A 26,545-nucleotide genomic window follows, 5' to 3' on the forward strand; every position below is an offset into this window, starting at 1 on the left:
TTCAGATTGCAGAATCACATCAGTTACACATCCATTGATTTACATATTGCCATACTAGTGTCTGTTGTGTTCTGCTGCCTTTCCTATCCTCTACTATCCCCCCTCCCCTCCCCTCTTCTCTCTCTGCCCCCTCTACTGACATTCATTTGTCCCCCTTGTATTATTTTTCCCTTTCCCCTCACTTCCTCTTGTATGTACTTTTGTATAACTCTGAGGGTCTCCTTCCATTTCCATGCAATTTCCCTTCCCCACTCCGCTTCTTGATGGCCATGTCCAGACCTGCCTTCCTCTATAACACTTTTCTGCATCTATTCTTGCCTCAATTTGGGCCTAGAGCAATGGAGCAGGCCATCTACAAACTGAAACAGTGATCCCAAATAAACTTTTCCTCCTCTAAAATTGTTCCTGTCAGGTCTTTTCATAACAGGGACAAAAAAAGCTAACACACTGCTCAACTCTACTAAATTCGTTGAATCATACACTTATAATGAGTGAATTTTATGCTACCTAAGTTATACCTCAAGATACTCATTCAGTGCAGCCCACCAGGCCCCTATGATTTGACCTTTCATTTTGTAATACTCTCTCCTTCTCCTGTCACAACAGCAGCATTCTTTCAGTCCTATCAGACCTCTCAGCTTCTTCCCAGTCTGTTATATATGCCATCCTCTGCAATGCTCTTCCTTCCCTTCATGACCTAATTAACTTTCTCAGAGAAGAAATTCCACACTTAGAAGTCTTTATAGCACCAACAAAGAATCATTAATGACTATTACAGTTGGAATTTTACATTTATTGAATTATCACCTTTTCCCCCTGGGCAATAAGCCCCACAAAGGCAGAGATCATGTCTCTTTTTGCTCATGGTTCTTTCTTTAGCCCAGCGTCTATAACATAAGATCTAGTCAATAAATGATGACTGGATCAAACCCTCTTAGACGATAGTCAAAAATGGCTGAGAGGGGCTGGGGATGTGGCTCAAGCGGTAGCATGCTCACCTGGCAAGCGTGCAACCCGGGTTCGATCCTCAGCACCACATACAAACAAAGATGTTGTGTCCGCCGAAAACTAAAAAATAAATACTAAAAAAAATTTCTCTCTCTTTAAAAAAAAAATGGCTGAGAATTTCATTGGTAACTCAAAAACTTTAACCAACTCTGTTTACTGTCTTAAATGCTGACCAAGAACTCTACTGGAAATTTAGAAAACCCTAAAATAAAATTCAGTATCTTTCAACCTGATATGCATACACCTGCAAGCCCAGCAACTTCAGAGGCTGAGGTAGGAGGATCACAAATTTGAGGCCAGACTCAGCAACTAGCAAAGCCCTAAGCAGTTTAGTGAGACCCTGTCTCAAAATTTAAAAAAAAAAAAAAAAAAAGGTCTGCAGATATAGCTCAGTGGTAAAGCATTCCTAGGTTCAATTCCTAGAACCAAAGAGAAATTTAAAATTTATAATAATTCATTTTAATTGAGAAGAAGTCATTGATTCTTTAAATATTTGGGGGTAGACTGATCACATCAGACATAATTTCAAATTGTAAAGGAATTCAAATATAGTAAAAAATAATCTAAGTAATTTTAAAAATAATTCTAAAAGACTGCAATTACAAATTATTAAGAATTGCTGATGAGTATTCTTTTAAGAAAGTGGAAAACTCAAATTCTATAAGTTAGAAATAAGAATTTCAACCTTTGAGTCAAAAACCCAATGCTGGTTTAGTAGCAAGTTACTGAAGCCATATCTACACAATAAAACAAGAGCACAAAAAACATGCTTCTGTCCTAGATGTACCTCCTCAAAGCTGCCTTTCCTCCCTTCACTAGGCCAGCAATTGTATTGTATTGGAAAAAATTATTATGGGGCTGGGGATGTGGCTCAAGCGGTAGCACTCACCTGGCATGCGTGTGGCGCTGGGTTTGATCCTCAGCACCACATACAAATAAAGATGTTGTGTCTGCCGAAAACTAAAAAAATAAATATTAAAAAATTCTCTCTCTCAAAAAAAAATTAGTATGAAATTCATGAATAATTTTTCTTCTCTTTAAACAATAATATATTTCTTAGCTGTAAAAAACCTTAGGCAATTGTGAATTGTGCTGTTATAAACATTGATGTGGCTGTGTCCCTGTAGTACGCTGTTTTGAAGTCCTTTGGGTATAGACCCAGGAGAGGGATAGCTGGGTCAAATGGTGATTCCATTCCCAATTTTCCAAGAAATCTCCATACTGCTTTCCATACTGGCTGCACCAATTTGCAGTCCCACCAGCAGTGTATAAGTGTATCTTTTCCCCCATCCTTGCCAACACTTATTGTTGTTTTTTTGCATAAGAGCTGCCATTCTGACTGGAATGAGATAAAAATCTTAGAGTGGTTTTGGTTTGCATTTCTCTAATTGCTAGTGATGATGAACATCTTTTTCATATATTTTTTGATTTATTGTATATCCTCTTTTGAGAAGTGTCTGTTCAGGTCCTTGGCCCATTTATTGATTGGGTTATTTGGTTTTTTGGTGCTTAGCTTTTTGAGTTCTTTATATACCCTAGAGATTAGTGTTCTAGCTGATGTGTGGGGGGTAAAAATCTGCTCCGAAGATGTAGCCTCTCTATTCACCTCACAGATTGTTTCTTTTGCTGAGAAGAAACTTTTTAGTTTGAGTCCATCCAATTTATTGATTCTTGATTTTAATTCTTGCACCAAAGGAGTCTTATTAAGGAAGTTGGGGCCTAATCCCACATGATGGAGATTAGGGCCTACTTTTTCTTCTATTAGATGCAGGGTCTCTGGTTTTATTCCTAGGTCCTTGATCCATTTTGAGTTGAGTTTTGTGCATGGTGAGAGATAGGTTTAATTAGGGTTAAATTTAATTCCATTTTTGTGATAGGTTTAGATAGGGTTTAATTTCATTTTGTTACATATGGATTTCCAGTTTTCCCAGCACCATTTGTTAAATAGGCTATCTTTTCTCCAATGCATGTTTTTGGCAACTTTGTCTAATATAAGATAATTGTAATTTTGAGGGTTAGTTTCTGTGTCCTCTATTCTGCACCACTGGTCAAAAAAAAAAAAAATACCTTAGGCAACAACCAACCTGTGGTATACAGAATATAATGGTCTATAAATACAATTTCTCAATGAAATGAATCAAGGCTGGTTGAAGAAAGGGCTGATTCCACACCTATGTTTGGAAATGCACAAGATGAAGCTGCTATCTTGTCTTATCAGAAACCAGCAGCCCTTGAAGCCCTTAGAGGCATTCATGTTAAAAAAAGATCTAGAAGCTAACCAGAGGGCACTCTTACTAGCCAAAGAAAGAACAATGTGATCATTGATAAGAATAACTGCAATTAACTTAATGTTAAAAATTCATGTGTGCACATTGACATTTTTTAAAATAAAGGAAAAATTCATTGGCCATCTCTGATAATGTTAATGACTCTCTAAGAGTTATAAATAGAAAGAATTCATCACTCATTTGAGTCTTTCTTCCTGTATGCCCATCCTCCCTACATGAATTACAGTTATGGGTAACAAAACCGTTTGTAGAAAGAATTTCTCTACAGAAGTATTCTAGCTTATAAATGAAGGAATTTTAAAATTGGAATGGCAACATTACACAAACACATGATTAAATAACGAATTTATGAAAATTATAAGTGGTTATTAGCATCACAAGAAAAAGACAGCCAGACATTATGTACTATTAGAAACAAAGACTAGCTCAGTGGTAGAGCACTTGTCTAGCATGAGTGAGGCACTGGGTTCAAGCCTAAGCACTACATTAAAAATAAATAATATAAAGGTATTATGTCCATCTAGAACTAAAAATATTCAAAAAAAAAGACGATGCTCTATTGTGTGTGTGCATTTTTAAAAATTATTTCTTAAAAAGACAGGACTTCACTACATTGCCCAGACTGGCCCAGAACTCCTGGACTATGGGATACTCCTGCCTCAGCCTCCTGAATAGCTGGGACTGTAGGTACACTACCTGGCTTATGAATATCCTGGCAACAAAAATGGAATTAGATCAAACCTCTAAAACTAAAACCAGTCTGCACCTGGACCTTGTTTTACACTATTTAGATTCTGATTCAAACAAATCAACTACAATAAAATAAAAGTATAGAAGCAGTAAGGCATGGTGGCACATATCTGAAATCCCAGCAACTCAGGAGGCTAAGGCAGGAGGATCAAAAGCTCAAGGCATGCCTTGATACCTTAGCAAGATACTGTTCCAAGATTTTTTTTAAAAAGAGGGTCTGAGGGTATAGTTCAGTGGTACTGAAAAAAAAAAGTGTTAAAAGAATTTTGGGGTGATAATGGTATTGTGATTAAGTCTAAGAAAACAGCTTTTATCTTTTGGTGAAATACTGAAATATTTAAAAATAAAATGACATAACAAGAACTGGCTCCAAAAATGCAGTGAGATAGTGAAAGAGGCTATGTGTGGAAGCCAGCTGGTAACAGATTGCACTCCTCCCTCCACTTTCATGAATGTTTGAAATTTTTCATTACAAAGTTTTGAAAATTCAATAAAACAGTGTACATCTGCATAATTTATTAATAAATTGTTAATGGCATACACAATTCTTCATTATTTCCTGCTTTACAATAAGGAGGCTTCTACAGTTCTTTCAAATGAAGTAGTAAGACTTGTACTCTTCTCCTGTTTATCCGGGGCTCATGTCCTTTATTTTTCTAAATAATAAATTAAAAGCATACAGCCTGCTATATGAAAGGTGCTTAATAAATGTCAAATCAATGAATTCTGTTTCCTATACATTGCCCTGCTCTGCTTCCTCCAAGGCTCTAATCTATTGATCCAATTCATACTAAAAGAGGAACTGAACTCAGGATGTAGCTTAGTGCCTAGTAAGCAGAAGCTATGGGTTCAATCCCTAGCACTGTGAAAATAAAAAAGTAAGAGTAAATAGAACCAAGCACAGAAAAGCAAGATAAAAATCAAAAACCCTGTACTTAATCTTTTAAATCTATATGCCACCAAGGATGTTATTTTTTCTTGTGGTAACAAAATTCACCATATTAACTATGTTTAAGTGTACAGAGTTCAAAAATTATTAAGTATATTCACATTGTTGTGACATGAACTCTAGAATTTTCATCTTAAAAAACTGAAGCAATAGCTATTAAACAACAAAAGACATTTTGTTTCTGTTTTTCTTTGGCAATCTTGAGGATCAAACCCAGGGCACTACACATGCTATACAAGCGTTCTACCACTGAGCTACATTCCCAGTCCCAAGATGACTGCTCTTAATAATTCCTACTCATTGCCTAGTCTACTTTACATATACCTCTAGCTACCAAAACTGCATTTAAAGCATTATTCTTTTGAATATACACTTTGTAGATCACAATGACAGCAAATTTTTAAAAAAATAAATAAATTAGTCCCTAAAGTAAACAGAACAGGTCTGAAGTATGACTGTTAACAGAAGACTCACATGAGCCCCAAGAAAGGAAAGAAAGACTGGGTTGGAAATGTGAACTCAGAGTCACTCTAGAAGGCCAAGACAGGAAGAGACAGGCTTGCAGCTATAAGGACACAGCACCCAGCTATCAAAGTAGTCCTTTCATAGCTGCATTCAACAGAGGCTTACCACTCCCACAAGCAGGCTGTAACAGTGATAACCCCTGATAAGCACAAATTAACAAATGCTTTATATCAAGGACTTAGGAAAGTTATACCTCATTCAATAGACTTTAAGTTAAAGATGTCTATGCTGGCCTACAAAATAACAAGTTAGCATAATGTGTAAGTAAAATAATCACTGAAACTCTCCTGCCAGTTTCAATAGTTCTAACTAACTCTGGTATTAAATAAACCAACCCTTAGTCAATCACAAGTGATTTTTCAAAACCACTTTCATTACAACACTACTCTTTCAGAGCACAAACTTACAGCCTAGCCTTCACTAGGACCACTCCAGAAGAGAGATAACAGATTTTATCAAGCCAGTCAAGGACCCGTTTACAACACAGAACCTAGAAATCTCATGGAACACAGTGGGAAACTGGAGAGGGGACACTCATTCTAAAGCAGGAATCCAGGTATGAACCAAAGAAAGCCACAGAACCCATGGTCACAAACCAGGTCACAAACCAATGACCTGGTTTGGAGGACAACGTGGTTTCCTTCAGTCACACTACACCACATAAAGTAAGGCTGCTGTATATAGAGTTAAGGACACTTCTTGAAAAGGATCTGTAGACCAATAAAATTGCCAGGGATCAGCAAAACAGGAAGAAGCAGCTGTTAGCCACAGGACTGACAGCAACACAAGTGATAATGACCACAATGGCAACCACAGCCTTGACAGTTGCCCTGTCAACACTGGATGTATGCATTCACAATAGAGACTGCATTCTGGTGCCAGGAACAGGGGTGGCAGTGCGCTTCTGCTTCCAGCACCAACACAAATATTCTTGTGTCACATGGAATTCTCAATAGTGCAGCTGGAGAACAGTCAGAGGAAACAGAGGTGGAACCTCCAGAAAACTTTCACTTTTTCTATACTAACCAATTTTCTTTTTTTATAATTATATCATACCATAAACAAAACTCACAATTTTGAATAAAGAAAATATATATAAAAGCATAACATATCAAGAATTAAATGGAAGAAATACATGGTGAAATCAATAAAATTTAATATAGAATTTATAATAAAGTCTTACTTGTGCTTTGACAAGTCCCATCTTTTTAAGATAAAATAAATATTCCAAATAAATGTATCTTACAAAAGACAATATGTGACTTAAATTCAATAAAGTTGGGCCAATTTCAGTTATTCAAGAAAAATATGTGTTCTATTCACCTGGAAAATAGAAGTTAGTGAACATACTGTTAAACTTAATAGGTCAGCAGAGGCAGCACAACATACAAAAAAGCATAAGATTCGGAGCCGGGAACCTGGTGTGATACTTGGGTTTGTCATGACCATTAGTGAGCCTGTGCAAGGATACACACTAACAGAGAACATACCATACCATAGGCTAGCTCTGCACACTTTACACTCACCAACCAAAGCAATACTTACAACCCTATGAAGTACTCCCATATGCAGGATCCCTAAGATGGCAAGGGTCAAACTAGCTGGCCAGGAGCATGGCTAGCCCCAGAATCTGTGCTCTGAGTCAACAAACTGCAAAAACTGTCCAGGCCTTTCTGAGATTTTTTTTTCTTTCTTTCTTTTTTCACTACTATAGATTTTTTATTTGTTCTTTTTAATTATGACAGTAGAATGTATTTTAACATATCATACATATATGGAGTATAACTTCCCATCTTGTGGTTGTACAAGATGTGGAGTCACACTAGTCACGTATTCATAGGTGAACATAGGAAAGTTATATTTGATTCATTCTATTGTCTTTACCGTTCCCATCCTGCCTCATTTCCCCATACCCCCAACCAATCCAATGAACCTCCACTCCTCCTTCCCCACCACACCTTTTATGAGTCAGTATCCACATATCAGACAGAATAACTGGCCTTTGGATTTTTGGAATTGGCTTATTTCACTTATGCCAAGTGATAGTCTCTAGCTCCATCTATTTACTGGCAAATGCCATCATTTCATTCTTCTTTATGGCTGAGTAATATTCCACTGTGTATATGTACCACATTTTTTTATCCATGTTGAAGGGCACCTAGGTTGGTCCCATAGTTTAGATATTGTGAATTGAGGTGCTATGAGCACGGCTGCCGCATGACTATGGTATGCTGATTTTAAGTCCTTTGGGTATATGCCAAGGAGTGGTATAACGGGTCAAATGGTAGTTCCATTTCAAGTTTTCTGAAAAGTCTCCAGACTGATTTCCAGAGTGGTTGCACCAATTTGCTATCCCACCAACAATGCATGAGTGTACCTTTATCCCCACATCCTCACCAATATTTACTGTTACTTATAATCTTGATAAATTGCTATTCTGACTGGAGTGAGATGGAATCTCAGTGTAGTTTTAATTTGCATTTCTCTAATTGCTAGTGATGTTGAACATTTTTTCATATATTTATTGACTGATCATATTTTTTCTTCCGTAACGTGTCTGTTCAGCTCCTTTGCCCATTTATTAATTGAGTTATTTGTATTTTGGAATTAAGTTTTTTGAGTTCTTTTTACATCCTGGAGATTAATGTTATATCTGAGGAGCAGGTAGCAAAGAGGTCTCACATTGTAGGTTCTTTCTTCACGTTCTTGATTGTTTCCTTTACTGTGAAAAAGTCTTTTTGTTTGATACCATCCCATTTATTGATTTTTTTTTATTTTACTTCTGTGCTTTAGGAGTCTTGTTGAGGAATTCAGTTCCCAAGCCAACATGATGGAGAGAGATTTGGGCCTTGCCTTCTAGTAAGGCATAGGGTGTCTCTGGTCTAATGCCTTGGTCTTGATCCACTTAACAGTTTTGTGCAGGGGAGAAGTAAGGGTCTAATTTCATTTTATTACATATGGATTTCCAGTTTTCCCAGCACCATTTGTTGAAGAAGCTGTCTTTTCTCCAATGTATATTTATGATGCCTTTGTCTAGTATGAGGTAACTATATTTATGTGGGTTTGTCTCTGTGCCTTCTATTCTGTACCACTGGTTTATGTGTCTGTTTTGGTGCCAATACCATGACATTTTTGTTACTATCACTCTGTATTATAGCTTAAGGTCTGGTATTGCAATGCCTCCTGCTTCATTCTTCTTGCTAAGGACTGCTTTGGCTATTCTGGGTCTCTTATTTTTCCAAATGCATTTCATGATTGCTTTTTCTAATTCTATGAAGAACATTATCAGAATCCTAAAAGGAATGCATTAAATCTGTATAGAGCTTTTAGTAATGTGGCCATTTTGACAATATTAATTCTGCCTATCTGGGAGCATGGAAGATCTTTCCATCTTCTAAGGTCTTCTTTAATTCCTTTCTTTTATAGTGTTTGTAGTTTTCATTGTAGAGGTCATTCACCTCTTTTGTTAAATTCATTCCCAAATATTTTTTGAGGCTATTGTGAATGGGGCAGTTTTCCTAATTTCTTGTTCAGCTAATTCATCATGATGTATAGGAATGGAACTGATTTATGGGTGCTAATTTTATATCCTGCTACTTTGTTGAATTCATTTATAAGTTCTAGAAGTTTTCTGGTTGAGTTTATTAGATCTTCTAAATATGTCTAAACATGTCATCAGCAAATAGGGATAGTTTGAGTTCTTTTCTATTTATATCCCTTTAATTTCTTTCTTTCTTCTAATTGCTCTGTCTAGAGTTTCCAGGACTATGTTGAACAGAAATAGTGAAAAAGGGAATCTCTGTCTTGTTCCAGTTTTCAGAGGAAATGCTTTCAATTTTTCTCCATTTAGAATGATGTTGTATTTGGGTTTAGCATATATACCTTTTACAGTGTTGAGGTATGTTCCTACTGTCCCTATTATCTCTCTTAAAAAGAACAAATGCCATAACAAAAGAGTGTTTTGCAAACTGTTCAGTTGTAGACAAACAGATGATAGTTAAATATCTACCATCTATAAACATGCTGTGTTTTTTCTATTGACCATACATATGAATTTTTAAGAAATGGTTCCTAAAGCCATTTGTTATATCACTAATTCACACTATAAGAATGTTTCACTTAATTTTAGATGCATTTATGGATACTGATACTTCAATAAACATGAACATTAATATGAGATTAAAGCCTTTATAAATATGACTGCAAACTTGCATTTCCTCCTTGGCTAGAATCCCAGAAATGAAGAAATTCCAAGTGTGCATTAGACTGAATAGCTTTCACACAAGAAATAAGAGCACAGAAATTTTCAATTCACCAAACTTACTTTTGTAACAAGATCATTAGTTCTCTAGGTTAGAGGGCTTTTATTTTTATACCTTCCACAGCTGTAAAAATAATTCTAAACAGCTTAGAAATATACTTGTAAATCATGTCATCATGGCACCTCAGCAGACAGGTTGAATAGAAGGACTCATCCTTCCCCTAATACACAGACATCTGACCCAAGAGAATCCAAGCCACTGGCTGAAGAGAAGCTAGTTAAGTGACCTGGCATGTGGAATCTAGACATACCAAGCCAGAAGCCACAAAGTAAACCAAGAACTTACAGGGAAGTAAACCTGAAAAAAAATACATGGAAGAAGGATAAACCTCAAAGATTTACAAGTAAGGCCAAGGTTATCAGGAATTGAGAACTACGGGCAGAAGACATGAAACAGAAAAGATAATTTAAGGATCAGAAAGCCTCAGGCCTCAAACGGAAAAAATGAAACAGACATGAAAATAACAGAAGAGCTGAGTAGTTGATCCCTATAATTGTATTAGACCTCACAGTTATTCAGCTCATTTTTCCTTGAGATTTCAAAAAAAAATACACTACTCTTAAAGAATACTGAAGTGAATTACTGTTCCTTCTAATTAAAAGTCTCATATAAGATATCTACAGTGATAAGATACATTTAAATTTTCAAGTGAAACAAGGCAAAGAGAAAAAGAAAAGTAACAAGGTGCCTTCCCAATTCTTTTTTTTAATATTTATTTTTTAGTTATAGGTGGACACAATGTCTTTATTTTATATTTATGTGGTGCTGAGGATTGAACCCAGTGCCTCACACATGCTAGGCGAGCACTCCACCCCTTAGCCACAATCCCAGCCCCCCCAATTCTTAATAAAACCATGTTGTCTGCACACACAGGAAAGAATTCTACTTCTCCGTGAAGAAAAATGCCCATCCATGGGACTGCAAATTGGAGCAACCACTATGGAAAGCAGTATGGAGATTCCTAAGAAAATCTGTAAAGAAACAATCTAGACATCCCACTCCTCTGTTTATACCCAAAGAACTTAAAATCAGCATACTACAGAGACGCAGCCACATCAATGTTTGCAGCAGCTCAATTCACAATAGCTAAACTATGAAACCAACCACATGCCCTTCAACAGAAGAATGGATAAAGAAATTGTGATATATATATATATATATATTTATACACACAATGGAATATTATTCAGCCTTAAAGAAGAATGAAATTATGGCATTTGCCAATAAATGGATGAAACTGGAGAATATCATGCTAAGTGAAGTAAGCCAATCCCAAAGAACCAAAGGCCAAGTGTTTTCTCTGATATGCAGATGCTAATTCACAATGTGGAGGGGCAGGAAGAGAATAGAGGTAATTTGGACTAGACAGAGGGGAGTGAAGGGCGGAGAGGGGGCACTGGGGTAGGAAGATAGAATGACTCAGACATTATTACCCAATGTGCATATATGATTACATGACCTGTGTAACACTACACCATGTATAATCAGACAAATGAGAAATTAAACTCCATTTATGTATAATGTGTCTACTGACGTGTATAACTAATTTTATTTACAACAAATAAAAAATATATTAAAATTATAAAATTTTAAAAATTAAAAAAGAACACCTAATTCATCCAAATATGGTGGATGGTAGTAAATGTTTAAAGAGGTAAAAAAGAAAGAAGCCAAAATAAATCTTGGTTTACTTTTTTTGGAGGGGGGGTTACTAGGGATTTAACTCAGGGGCCATCGACCACTGAACCACATCCCACTCCTATATTCTATTTTATTTAAAAACTGGGTCTCACTGAGTTGCTTAGGGCCTCACTAAATTGCTGAGGCTAGCCTTTGAACTTGAGATCCTCCTGTTTTAGCCTCCAGAGCCCCTGGGATTACAGGCATGTGCCACCACATGCCCAGCTCTTTATGCTTTACTCTTTTTTAAGAGTTATATACAGTGTAGCACTTTGTTTCAGACTTGGATTTTTAAATGGCGTCAAATAATCCAGGCACAGTGGCCCACACTTGTAACTCAGCTATTTGAGAGGTTGGGGCAGGAGGATCTCAAATGGAGGCCAGCCTGGGCAACTTAGCGAGACCCTATCTTAAAATTTTAAAAAATTTAAAGGAGTAAGTAGTTCAGTAGTAGAGCACCCCCAGATGCTAATATGTGGGGAGGAGGTCAAGTGAGCCATGTATACGAGAAGCAATAAACAACTAGACTATTGCTTGGGGATGAGGAAAAGGGAAGACTTGTTTACAAAACCAGTACAATTATCTATATAGTTTTGCTCAAAAAGATGTTTCCTTTTGGGAAGATAAGTACACAGTCAGCACAGGGAGCACGACTCTAGAACTGGGACCACCCTGCAGAGCCTGCCACCATCACCAATACATACTCTTGATGACTGCTAGGATGTTCATCTCCTCAGCAGAATCCACATCCTCATTCTGCTTCTGGACCACATCCATGCTGAAATCAATAGAGCTGCCCTCAGTACTTGGCATCATCAAAGCTGTCTTCAAAAAATAACTCTTTCATCTTCAAGAATATCTGGTGCTGCTGGATTCAAATCCCCTGCAAATCTAACTGATCAGCAACTTCCTATAGATTTTTTTTCAAGGTGTTTGTAACTCTTCATCAACTATTTCATATAATAAATGGGTGGGTGGGAAAAGGTTCCAAATATACAAGAATTCATGTTCTTGACAAAGAAGAATCTGTAAGCAACTTTATAATGTGGCTAAAATCATAGCCACTGTAAAACGAAAGTCATATGATGTCATCAAAGAGAGTCACTCTCTTTGATGTCATAAGCAGTTCTGCAAAGTGTATTGTTTTTTGTTTTTTTTTAATATTTATTTATTTATTTATTTTAGTTTTAGGCGGACACAACATCTTTGTTTGTATGTGGTGCTGAGGATCGAACCCGGGCCGCACGCACGCCAGGCGAGCGCTCTACCACTTGAGCCACATCCCCAGCCCCAAAGTGTATTGTTAATCCATTCTCTCTTTGTGCTTCTGAAACTGCAATCTTAGCAAGATCTATGGAATCTTGGGAGTACCTGTCCTATGTAAGACTGAATTAGAGTTGAACTGCCAAATATTAATTCCAAAAGAACATTCTTGCTTCTAGTTCATGAATGTAAGGCCAAGCTGGGTAATTTTTAATAGGTCAAAAATAGTATGATGCAGAAGCTGACACTGGTAAACTGTAAAACTAGGAAATTCACCAACTGGTGGCACCATATCACCTGGAAATTCTGTGTCCATGGCATTATAACTAGCTTAGCATCATTTCTCAGATCTTCCTCCCCTCTCCTCCAGATTGCTGGCCTAGACTTAACAGCTCATCTGGCTCTTCTCTACAAGTGCAAAAAGTACCTTAAAGAAACCCAAGATGTTTATTTCATATAACTACGTAAGGGTAAGCCAGAATATTTGACCTAATCCTCACCAGTAGAAACCCAAAGTTTATGCAGGCAGGGAACATTCTGTGGTGGCAGCAGCTCCTAATCCAAAGTCTCGGTCAACTCTCGATTAGGCAAGAGTCCATTCTCACCCCAACTCTTGAGACCATATTATACTAGAGGTCCATTTGAGAATTTTCCCAAGACCTAATAAGATACCATCTCAATTCCATAGCATTTAATTTATTTACCAATCATAAGGTCATTCCTGTATAAAAAATTGAAATTACATTAATGAGCAATTTACTTAAATATACTGATTTCACAGAAAATGGTATCTAGTATGTGAAATAAGACAGTCCACATCTCTGACATCACTAGTAGTTAATTCAGAATTTTAAAAAAAAATGGAGCTTTCGAATGAAATGGCAGATTCAATATATATTTACTTTTGCACCTTCCCAAAATACCAGAAGTGTTACTAAAGATATTTTAAATAACACATAACTACATGGAAGAAAAATGAAGCAAGAAACAAGAGCAACAGAATTCTAAAAGCTGAAAAGTAGGGATTAGGCAGGATACCTGGTAAGTAATTTAGCAGACCCAGGAGTGTTGAATTCCAAGTCAGCAATGGGGAAGACAGAAGGCAGAAAATAGAACTCCTGCAAAAAGTGGAATAACTGCTACATGTATAATGGCATTAATTGACGTGAACATACTTTATACACAGAGATATGAAAAATTGTACTCTATATATGTAATAAGAATTATAATACATTCCACTGTTGTCGTATATTTAAAATAATAAGAAAATCAATAAAAAAACAAGAAGTGGACTAACTGGCAACACTGCACAGTTTCAGGAGGGTTGGGGTAAAAGGAGGGGGGGTTAAGGTAAAGTTGGAATCAGGAAGGTAACTGGTAAATTACTCAAGAAGTGGTTAGATCCTCTTCTCGCTCACAAGGACAACCTATACTACATGCCTGAAATGAGTATTGGAACTCTGATAAGTGGCTAAAGTCATCCAAGACAAAAATATTCTCCTACTTCCTGATAAAATCCACCCACATTAAATTTCTCTTAAGAAAAGAGTATCTCTATTTCAGATCCTCTGGACTATCATAGACTAAATTTTAAAAGAAATATGTAAACTCACAGTAAAAAAAAAAATCACCATATACACGTAGAAGTAAGTCTCTATGAGTTAATCAGTAGAAAGAAAACTACAGGCTGGGTACAGTAGCGCATGCCTGTAATCCATCACCTTGAAGGCTGAGACAGGAGATCAACAGGTATGAAGACTGCCAGGACAACTCAATGAGACCTTGTTTCCAAAACTAAATAAATAAAAAGAGCTTGGGATGTAGGTCAGGTAAAGTGCCTCTGAGTTTAATCGCCAGTACCCTCCCCAACCAAAAAAAAAAGAATGGTGCATGCCAATAATCCCAGATACTCAGGAGGCTGAGGCAAAGGGATCTCAAATTTGAGGTCAGCATCAGCAATTTAGCAAAACCCTGTGTCAAAATGAAATTTAAAAGGACAGCAATGTAACTCATTGGTAAAGCATCCCTGGGTGCAATTGCTAGTACCACAAAAGAAAAAGAAAACAAATAGTACTGTCGTCACCCTTACTTCCAACAATATAATTATAAAACAGAATATTAAATAACTACATATTTAATATAAAGTATTTTTTAAATACTTTATATTTTTTATAAATATTCAGCATTCTCAGGAGTGCTGAATTCAATGTCAGCAAAGGGGAAGTCAGGAGGCAGAAGATAGAACTTCTGCAAGAAGTGGAGTAACTGGCAACACTGCCAGTGGAAGTATTTTAAAGTATTTTTAAAAGGAGTGCTAGGTGTAGTGATGCACACCTGCAATCCCAACAACTTGAGAGGCTGAAGCAGGAGTATCACAAGTTTGAGGCCAGCCTATACCACTTAGAGAGACCCTATCTCAAAATTAAAAATAAAAAAGGGCTGGTGATGTAGGTCAGTGGTAGAGCATCCCTGAGTTCAATCATTCATACCACAATCAATCAGTCAAGCAATTTTAAAATGAGGAAACAACAAAAAGTACCCAAAAAGTCCAGTTTGAAAACAAAACAAAACAAAACATTCTTTTAGGAATTAAAAATGTAACTATTAATATGAAAAACTGAGTTAAACAGCAGATTAGACACAGCTGAAGTAGGATTACCAAACTAGATGTCAGATTTTAAGAAATTAGGGAGGAAGACCAGCAGGTGCCCCGGAAGCAGTCATTGCAACTTCCGGAGGGGTTTGTATGCCTACAGGTATTTGAAGTAGTGAGTGCACCAACATATTCTGTGGTTCCCGCACTTGATTTGACCACCACATTACCATTTTTTGCCGAAGAGCCAGCTTCACCAAGTAGAATATGCTTTTAAGGGTATAAACCAGGGTGGTCATCAGAAGCTGTCAGAGGGAAGGACTGTGCAGTAATTGTCACACAGAAGAAAGTACCTGACAAATTATTGGATTTCAGCACAGTGACTCACTTATTCAAGATAACTAAAAACACTGGCTCTTCGATGTCTAGAATGACAGCTGACAGCAGATCCCAGGTACAAAGGGCACACTCTGAGGCAACTAATTGGAAATACAAGTATGGCTATGAGATTCTTATGGACATGCTGTGTAAAAGAACTGTTGATATTTCTCAGGTCTACAGACAGAATGCTAAAATGAGGCTACTTAGTTGTATGATTTTAAATGGTATAAATGAAGAACAAGGCCCTCAGGTATACAAATGTGATCCTGCAGGTTACTAGTGTGGGTTTAAAGCCACTGCAGTAGGAGTTAAACAAACTGAGCCAACCAGCTCCCTTGAAAAAAAAAGTGAAAAAATATTTGATTGGCTATTTGAACAGACAGTAGAAACTGCAATTCTGCAATTACGTGTTTGTCTACTATTCTATCAATAGATTTCAAACCTTCAGAAATAGAAGTTGGAGTAGTTACAGTTGAAAATCCTAAATTCAGAATTCTTACAGAAGCAGAGATTGATGCTCACCTTGTAGCCCGAGCAGAGAGAAACTAGACATTGTTATTAGTTTACCAAATCCATGATGCCACTTGCCTGTGTGTTTGGTAACAATAAACTAACATTACGGAGGCCCTGAATTGAAAAAGAAACCTCTTCCACTCCTACTACTAAAGTGGTTAGGATTCTGTATAAATAAAAACAGTGCTTTTGGGAATAAAAGAGAAATTACTCAGCATTAGGAAGTGAAAAATATTAAAAAGAGCCTGACAGACATGAAGAATAGACTGACATGGATTCATCTATGGCTATCTGAGTCCTAGAACACAAAGAATAGAAAAGAAACAATACATGAAGACATAAAAGCTACAAATTTTAAAAATATGAAAGATGGGATGGGGGTATAGCTCAGTAGTATGGCACTTGCCTAGCATGCATGAGGCTCTGAGTTCAATCACCAGTACCACAAAAATAAACATATATGAAAGACCTGACTCCGGATTCGAGATACCTAATACGTACCCAATACTATGAGTAAAAAAAAAAAAAAAAAACTGGATAGGGAGAATTAATATTGTTTAAATTACAGTATTGCCAAAAGTAATCTATAGGTTCAATGCAATCTCCATAAAAATACTAATAATATTCTTCATAGAATTAGGAAGAAAACTAAAATTCATATGGAAGAACAAAAAGAAAAAAACAGAATAGCCAATGCAATCCAGAGCAAAAGAACAAAGGTAGAGACATCACAATACTCAATTTCCAATTATAAAAAGAGACTCAGAAACTAAAACAGTATGGTACTGGCATAAAAACAGACACATGAACCAATGAACAAAAAACAGAGACAAACCGAAATAGCTACAGCCACTGATTCTGACAAAGATCCTAAAAACATGAAAAGACAGCATCTTTTTAACAAGTAATGCTGGGAAAACTGGATATCCATAGGTAGAAAAATGAAATGATATCCTTATCTTGCACCTTGTACAAAAGTAAACTCAAAATTAATCAAACACCTAACTATAAGGACAGAAACACTGAAACTGTTAGAAGAAACAATAAGGGATATACTTCAACATACAGGTGCAGGCAAAGACATGTACTGAGGGCTGGCAATGTGACCCAGTGGTAGAGCACCTACCTGGCATACATGAGGCTCTGGGTTTGATTTTTAGCACCCAAAAAAAAAAAAAAAAAAACACTGATTCCAACATATTCCAGTCAGAATGGCAATCATCAAGAATACAAATAATAAATGCAGGTCAGAAAAGAATTCTTATAGACTGTTATGGGAATAAAAATTAGTAAAGCCACTATGGAAATCAGTATGAAGCTTCCCCAAGACACTAAAAATAAGTCTACCATATGATCCAACCATACCACTCCTTGATATTTATCCAAAAGAATTGAAGTCAGGCGACTTGTGGTGGCACATACCTGTAACCCAGCAATTCAGGAGGTGAGGCAGGAGGATAGCAAGTTCAAGGCCAGCCTCAGCAACTTAGTGAAGCCCTAAGTAAGGTAGCAAGACCCTGTCTCAAAATAAAAATAAAAAATTAAAAGGGCTGGGAATATGACTCTGTAGTTAAGCACCTGGTACCAAAGAGAAAAAATAGAGTCAGGATATTTTATAAAAACATGCATATCCATGTTTACTGCAGCACAATTTACAACAACCAAGTTATAGAACAAGCCTAGGTATCAGTCAACAAACGAACAGATAAAGGAAATACAGTATGTGTGTGTGTGTGTACACACACACACACACACACAAACACAATAAAATTTTATTCAGCCTTAATGAGAAATTATGTCACTTGCAGGAAAATAGATGAAACTAGTGACAATAAATTAGAGAAAAAGAAGTCACACTCAGAAATATATCTGTTTTCTCTCATATGTGGTAGCTAGAAGGAAAACACAATAAGGTTTAAGACAAACAGATCAAGAGAACAGAACTAAGAATTCAAAAATAAACTCACTCTTATACAATATATTGATTTTCAAAAGAAGAACCAAAGCAATTCAAATAATGGAAAGCCTTTCAACATTTGTTTCTAGAGCAATTCATTATCCATATGTTTAAAAAAAAGATGAACTTCAACCCCTAACACCATAAATAAAAAAATAATTTTGGACTGATCATAGATCTAAACCTAAGACCAAAACTATAATAAAACTTCTAGGGAAAAAATATAAAACATCTTTGCACATTGAGTATAGGCAAAACTTAAGAAAAGTTATTTGACAAAATTTAATGTCAGGAGGACACTAGAAGTAATCTCCACCATGGTGTTAGATTAACATTGGTAGTATGAATATATATTTATAACTTTTTATATATGTATATATAGAGATGTTGCTTCAGTATGTCTTCAAAAATTCAAAGGTTGAAACTTAATCATCAATATGCTACTCTTAGGAGGTGGGGACTTTATAATATGATTAAATCATGAAGGTGAAACCATCATGAATAAAACTAGGGACCTTATAAAGGGGATAGAGGGAACAGGCTTGGCATTTTTGCCCTTCTGCTCTCCCACCATTTGCAGATGAGGCAAAAGGCCCTCAGCAAACACCAAATATAGACACCTTGATCTTGAATTTTAGAGCTCTAAAACTATAAAAAGTAAATTTTGACTACTTATAAATAACCTAGTCTCAGGTATTTTGTTATATAAGCCCTAATAAACTAAGACACACTTATAAATGAAAAACTAAGATATGTGTGTATAAGGATACACACAAATATATCCTAATTTGTCCATTGAGGGGGCCTACACGCATGCAATAAGTTCATCAGGTAACCAGATTATGATTTCCAAATGGCATTCCCCACTAACTAGAACAACACTCCTCTGAGACAGGGCTGATTCAAGGGTTGGGGCATACAAAATGAGTCCAGAGAATCTTGTTATACCAGAAAGTAAATAAGAGTTCAAAGAATTGTTAAAGCATATGAAAACAACACAAGAACCAGATTCAAAAGGTTCATAAGGGTCAAATTTGGTATATGCTGAATATAGAAATAACTACAGAAATGAATAATAGACCACTAAACAAGATTATACATATAAATTACTTAAATAATGAATGGGTAAGGTGAGAGGAAAAGGGAAAGCTTTTTCTTATAGGAGAATGTCAATAACTAAAGAAGGAGTATGGATTTGTAAAATTATCACTGGAAGCTAAAATGGGTGAAAGTTTGATGAGGAACAAGATATTTACATACTATCAATATTTATTAATTTTGAGGAAAAAAACAGTATCTTGGAAATAGAGAAATCTGACAAATACCAACTTAATCAAGTGTCCAATGTTACCAACAACAATGAAACTGACATTATGTGGCTCCTAATATATCATATTAAGAAAAATAAAAATCATTTATTTTGTTATCCCTACCTAAATGTATAACCTGAATTCAATCATAAGGAAACTTCAGACAAGCACAAATTAAGGGATATTCTAGAAAACAAATGGCCTGTATTTTATAAAATAATAATGTCAGAGAGGAAAACTGATTGATCAGAGGCAATGAGAACTCTCCCAATTCTTTGTGAGTGGTAATCAGAACAACTAAAGAGCAGCTTCTCATCAGGGTGGTTTACTATCGGAAGACTGAGGTTCAACAGCAAAGAGAGACATGGAAAAGTCTAGGCACTCTAGAGAATGGAACAGAGTGTGAAAAAGTGCTCCAGTACTGAAGGCACACCACATGGTGGCACAGCAGCACACCTGAGGACATGGGTAAGGGAGAGGGAACGGAAGAGCCAGTGAATGCATCTAAATACAAGCACAGTGCAGAGGAACAGTATGGACACAGCAGATCTGGGATCTACAGAGCAGGCAGAGTTAGAGAGGTTCTCTGTATTTCCCAACCTGTACTCACTATGCTGTAATAAGGAACCATCATTAGGTCATGTCTGAGTTTGCTACATGTTCCTGTCCCAAGAAACCCTTGGCAATCATTACTACACTTTCCCAGTGGAAGTATCTCTTGAGTCTTGGCTTTGGCTCAGGGAATACAGCATCACTGAAACAAACCCCCTGAAAACTCCATGGAATGAGAAACTGTTTGATAACAATGGAAGGAAATATAAATTGTTCCCCTGTAAGATGGGTGACTCAAATAGCCACCTGAAGTAGTTCAGAGAACTGAGAAGTGATTACCAATGGGAGCTGGGTCTCAGAAGGCCACCAGAGTCATAGGCAGCAGAACTAGTAGGGCCTTCCACATCCCACTCCACACTCACTTAAGTTGTTGTCCTACCATCCAAGAAAGCTTCACAAAAGGTGCCAATTACCCAGATGTGCTGCGGTGCTCCATGTCACCCTAGCACTGGAAATGTGTTGAACTAATCTCTCAGAAGTAGATTTCTTCAAGGGAATGTTATATTCTGCACGAGCTCCTACTAGCAGGAAGGGCAGCTGAGAGCTATTCCAAGTGGTTCCACTTCGAATCCACTCCTATTGGTCATCTAGTAAACAACACAAAATTAAGAAGGAAGGGACTGGGGACATAGCTCAGTTGGTAGAGTGCTTTCCTCACATGCACAAGGGCCTGGGTTAAATTCCCAGCACCACAAAAAAAAAAAAAAAAAAGAATGGGTGAATAATTCCCAGACTTTGCTCTCCCCAAAGGATACAAAGTTGATTGTTAAAATGATTAATAAATTAAAAGGAATAATTAGGGGAGAAAGTTCAGGATGTAAAAGAACAATTGGAAAAAAGTGATTCTGGAAAAACAATCTTGGAAACAAAAGCTTGATAAGTCAAATTTTAAAAAAACAGCTGAAAGCTTCATTCACCAATTGACTAAATCAATCAGGAGAAAAATGTCAGGCAGGGCTTGAAGACAAGGTTGATGACTCATCACATTTAGATGCTAATAAAGAAAAAATAAATTATAAACAGAATATACAGGGTTATGGATGAGATTAAAATAAACGTGTGAATCACAAGTAAAGACAAAGGAACAGAGATACAGGATAAAGGCATAGAAAACACATTCAATTAAATATTAGTAAAACAAAGAATATTGAAAGATGCAAAAAAGAAGCACCAAGTTGCTTATAAAGGTAAACCTATCAGAATAACAGATGATTTCTTAGAAGAAACTCTTAAGGACAGGAGTACATGGAATTAAAAATTCAAACCCTGAAGGGAAATCACTGCCAACCCAGATTCTTATTATACCTAACAAAGTTATCCTTTAGAATTGAAAGAAAACATAAAAATTTTCCAAGATAAGTATAAATTAGAGGAATGCATGACCACTAAACCAGAATTACAGAATGTATTTAAAGGAATACTGCATTTAGAAGAGGAAGCAAAATAAACAAATCACAATAACATAAACATGAAAAAGAATAATCTCACTGAAAGAACTGATAAATGAGAACTAGAAAAGACTCAAACATTATTAATTCAGTAAACTATTAAACATCTAAAATGAATAAGAAAATAATGAACATACAGCACTTGCCACAACTAGAAGAAAAACAACAAATTGATAAGAATTAGTATATATCTTTCAAAAATAACTGAATGTAAATGGCATTAATTATCCAATTAATAGACACAAATTGACTAAATTAAAAATAAGACCCTGTAGTCTGCCATTAGTAAGAAAGTCACTTTGTGGGTAAAGACACACACAAAGTAAAGGATGGAAAAAGATATTCCAAGCAAATGGAATCTGAAAACAAGCCAAAGTGGCTATACTTACATTCAATAAAGTGGACTTCAGAACAATCAGTCAGAAAAACGAAGATGAAGACTGTCACCACATATTTGTTTCAATATCTTTATTTTATCTATTTTTTTATTTGGTGCTGAGGATCAAACCCAGTGCCTCAGGCATGTGAGGCAAGTCCCTACCACTAAGCCACAATCCCAGCTCTTGTCATTATATATATTGATAAAAGGAATAATCCGTCAAGAAGCTATAAAAAGTCAGGTGTAGTAGCATGCCACTCAGGAGGCTGAGGCAAGATGATCACAAATTTTATGATCTTCTAAAACTGAATCAAGAAGATATAAAAAGACTAAATGGAGTAATAACAAACAATTAGAGGTTAAAGTAGTAATAAAAAAGTCTCCTATTACAGTGTCCCCCAAAAGCTCATGTGTGAGACAAAGCAGGAACGTTCATAGGTGAAATGATCAGACTATGAGTACTATCACCTAATCAATGAATTAATCCATTTAGCAGATTAACAGTTTGAAAGTACTACTATAAGAAATACTACTATAAGGCAGGCAGGGTATGGCTGAAGGAACCAGGTCACTATAGGCATGACTTTGGGGTTTATACTTTGTCCCTGGCACCTCACTTACCCTCTCTTCTTCCTGGCAGCCATGAGCTAACATCTCTACTTCACCATGCCCTGCTACCATGATGTTCTGCTTCACCTCAGGCCAGAGCAATTGAGTCAATCCACCATGGAGTAAGACCTCTGAAACTGTGAGCCCAAAACAAACTTTTCCTCCTCTAAGCTTTTCTACTCAAGTATTTTGGTCACAATGACATAAAAGCTAACTAATACATTTCCCAACAACAAAAAGAAAAAAGGAAAGCCCAGGACCAAAGAGATTCCCTTCTGAATTTTGCAAGACCTTTAAAGAAGAAATAACACCAATGTTTCTCAAACTGGTCCATGAAATATAAAAGGAAGGAATCCTTCCAAACTCATTCTCAGTATTCAAGTCAGCATGACCCTACTACCAAAACCAGAGAAGGACATATCAAAAAAAAAAAGAAAACTATAGACCAATATCCCTGATGAACACAGATGCAAAATCTAAAAAAAAAAAAAAAAAAAATACTTGCAAATTGAATTCAACAACACATTAAAAAGATCGCATACCATGATCAAATTGGTTTCATTCCAGGGATGCAAGGATAGTTCAACACGGCAAATCAATAAACATAATATAGCACATAAACAGAATCAAGGATAAAAATCAAAAGATCATCTCATATGCAGAAAACTGACAAAATTAAACATTCCTTCATAATAAAAGCCATGAAGCAACCAGGGATAAAGGATCATACCTGAACATAGTAAAGGCTGTATACAACAAATGCAAAGCCAATATTACACTGAAGGAGAAAAAACTGAAAGAATGTCCTCTAAAACAAGAAACTAGACAAGGATGTCCACTATCACAATTCCTAGTGAAAATAATACTTGAAATTTTAGCCAGAGCAATTAGGTTAAGGGAAGGAAATAAAAGGGATATGAATAAGAAAGAAGGAAGCCAAATTATCCCTGATTTTTGTTTTGTTTTGATTTTGTTTTGTTTGGGTACTGGAGATTGAATGCCAGGGCACTTTAACACTGAGCTAATCCGCAATCCTTTTTTATTTTTTTTTACATTGAGACAGGGACTAAGTTGCTGAGGCTGGCCTTGAACTTGCAATTCTCCTGCCTCAGCCTCCCAGGTCAATGGGATTACAGGCATGTGCCACCATGATTGAAATCCCTGTTTAGATATGATTCTATATTCAGAAGACGCTCTTGAAGACTCCACCAGTCAGGCATAGTGGCACACACCTGTAATCCCAGCAGCATAGGAGGCTGAGGCAGGATGACCACAAGTTCAAAGTTAGCCTCAGCAACTTAGTGAGGCTCTCAACAACTTAGCAAGACCCTGTGTAAAAATTTTAAAATTTTTTTAAAAAGGACCTAGGGCTGGGAACATAGCTCATTTGGTAGAGTGCTTGCCTAGCATGTACAAGGCCCTGGGTTCAATTCCCAGCACCACAAAACGCAGTGGGGAGGGGGTGCCTGAATGTTGCTCAGTGATAAAGCACCCCTGGTATCAAAATAAAGAATAAAAATAAAACAGACTCCTCCAAAAGATACAAATTTAGCACAGCAGGGGGACAGAAATCAACAAACAAAATCAGCAGCTTTTCTATACACCCATAATGAACTCACTGAGAAAAAAAAAACAAAGAAAACAATCCCATTTGCAACATCATCAAAAAATAAAATATCCAGGAATAAACCTATCCAAGGAGATGAAGAAATGAACATAAAAAAAATAAAGAAAATGAAATCAATAAAATTGATAAAAAAACCATGAAGAAAGAAATAGAAGAAGACCTCCCATATTCATGGATTGGAATAATAAATATTATCAAAATAACCAAATTACTGAAAGCAATCTACAGATTCAATGCAATCCCCACCAAAATACCAACAAACTTTCTTCACAGAAGTAGAAAAAAATCCTAAAATTCATATGGAAGCACAAAAAACGTTGAATAGTCAAAGCAATCGAGAGCAAAAACAGCAATGCTGGAGGCATCACAGTACCTGATTTCAAAATATACGATAGAGCCATACTTACAAAAACAGCATGGTATTGAAATACAAATATATAAACCAATGGAACAGAACAAAGGATCTAGAATGAAACCCACTATCTTCAACCACCTGATCCTGACAAGGGTGCCAAAAACATACATTGGAAATTCAAAATCCGGTGCTGGAAAAACTGAAAAACCACATGTAGAAGTTTGAAATTGGACCATTATTTCTCACTCAGTACAAAAATCAACTCCAAGTGGATCTAAGATCTTAATATAAGATCTAAAACAACTATTACAGGAAAACAGAGGAAACACTCCAATATATTGGTACTGGCAGTGATTTCCTGAATAGAACCCCAATAGCTCAGGATAAAAAGCAAGAATTGATAAGTGAGATTACACCAAATTAAAAAGCTTCTGACAGCAAAAAATAAAAATGAAGAGAAATAAAAATAAAATGAAGAGAAAACCTACAGATTGAGATAAACCTTTGCCAGCTATTCCTCTGACAGAGGACTAATATCAAGAATATATAAAAACTCAAAAAAGAAATGGTCATCATGGTGCACAACTATAATCCCAGCTACCTGGGAGGCTGAGGCAGAAGAATCACAAGTTCAAGATCAGCCTCAGTGATTTAGTGAGGCCCTCGAAAACTAAAAAATTCTCTCAAAATCTAAAAAATAAAAAGCTAGGAATGTAGCTCAGTGGTAGAGTGTCCCTGGGTTCAATCCACAGCACTGTTAAATTTTTTTTAAAAAGCAGAAAGAAATGAAAAAAAAAAACTCAAGCCAGGCATGGTGGTAGGTGCATGCCTGTAGTCCCGGCAACTTGGGAGACTGAGGCAGGAAGATTCCAAGTTCAAAATCAGCCTCAGCAACTTAGAGAGGCTTTAAGCAACTTAGTGAGACCCAGTCTCAAATAAAAAATAAAAGGGCTGGGTATGTGACTCAGTGGTTAAGTGTCCCTGGCCAAAAAAAGACAAAAACAAAAACACCCAAACCAAACCTCAAAAAAAGTGAACAAATGAACATGAAATTCAATCAGTAAATGGTCAAATGATCTGAATAGATATTTCTCTAAAAATGTACAAATATGCAACAAACATGAAAAATGCTCGACATCTTTAGACAACAAGGAAATGCAAATCAAAGCTTCATCAAGAGTCCATCTCATCCCAGTCAGAATGGCTATCAGCAAAAGAACAAAAAATAACAAATGAACTTTGGAGAAAAAGGAAAACTTATACACTATTAGAATACATATTAATACAGCCACTATTGAAAAAAGTATTGAAGTTCCTCAAAATCAAAAATAGATCTATCATGTGATCCAGCTATACTACTCCTGGATATATATCCAAAGGAAATGAAGTTAGAATACAAATTAGATACCTGCATACCCATGCTTCTTACAGCAATATTCACAATTGCCTCTACAAAATCAGTATAGGTACCCATGAACAGAATGTACTTTTAAAAAGTGTATATTTTAATTGCACATGTGCGGCGCATGCACACACACACAAACACACAATAGAGTTTTACTCAGCCATAAAGAAGAATAAAGTCATGTCATTTACAGTAAAATGAATGGAACTGAAGTTTATCATGCTGAGCAAAATTAGCCATACACATTAAGGATCACATGTTTTTTTCTCATATGTGGAAACTCTTCAAAAAAAGAGACCTGAAAATAGAAGACAGTCTATTAAGGAAAAGAAAGGGATACAGGAAGAGGAGAAATGAGGTCAGGGGAGAGAGGAAAGGGCAGAAGAGGGTAGTAGGGAAAGTGAATACAATCTAAGCACAATAGACGCACAAGTGGAAATGTCACAGTGAAACCCATTAATTTGTACTATTAATATTATGTATTAATTATAATTTTTAAAAAGTGTCAAGAACAATAAAAAGAGATTAAGGAACTATTCCATATTAAAGGACACTAAGAAATATAATAGCT

The 26,545-nt window shown here is 36.2% G+C and overlaps 1 protein-coding gene and 2 pseudogenes across 7 annotated transcripts in view; 1 reads left to right on the forward strand and 2 right to left on the reverse strand.

The window, feature by feature from the left end:
• Positions 1 to 26,545, reverse strand: part of Marchf8 (membrane associated ring-CH-type finger 8) — a 224,908-nt gene that overhangs the window by 100,810 nt on the left and 97,553 nt on the right. The gene's annotated exons all lie outside the window — the stretch shown is intronic.
• Positions 11,633 to 15,677, reverse strand: LOC125618048 (annotated as a pseudogene).
• LOC107153423 lies at positions 15,662 to 16,359 on the forward strand (annotated as a pseudogene).

The sequence above is a fragment of the Marmota marmota genome, unplaced genomic scaffold (genome assembly GCF_001458135.2).
Source record: "Marmota marmota marmota unplaced genomic scaffold, marMar, whole genome shotgun sequence".
NCBI lineage: Eukaryota > Metazoa > Chordata > Mammalia > Rodentia > Sciuridae > Marmota > Marmota marmota.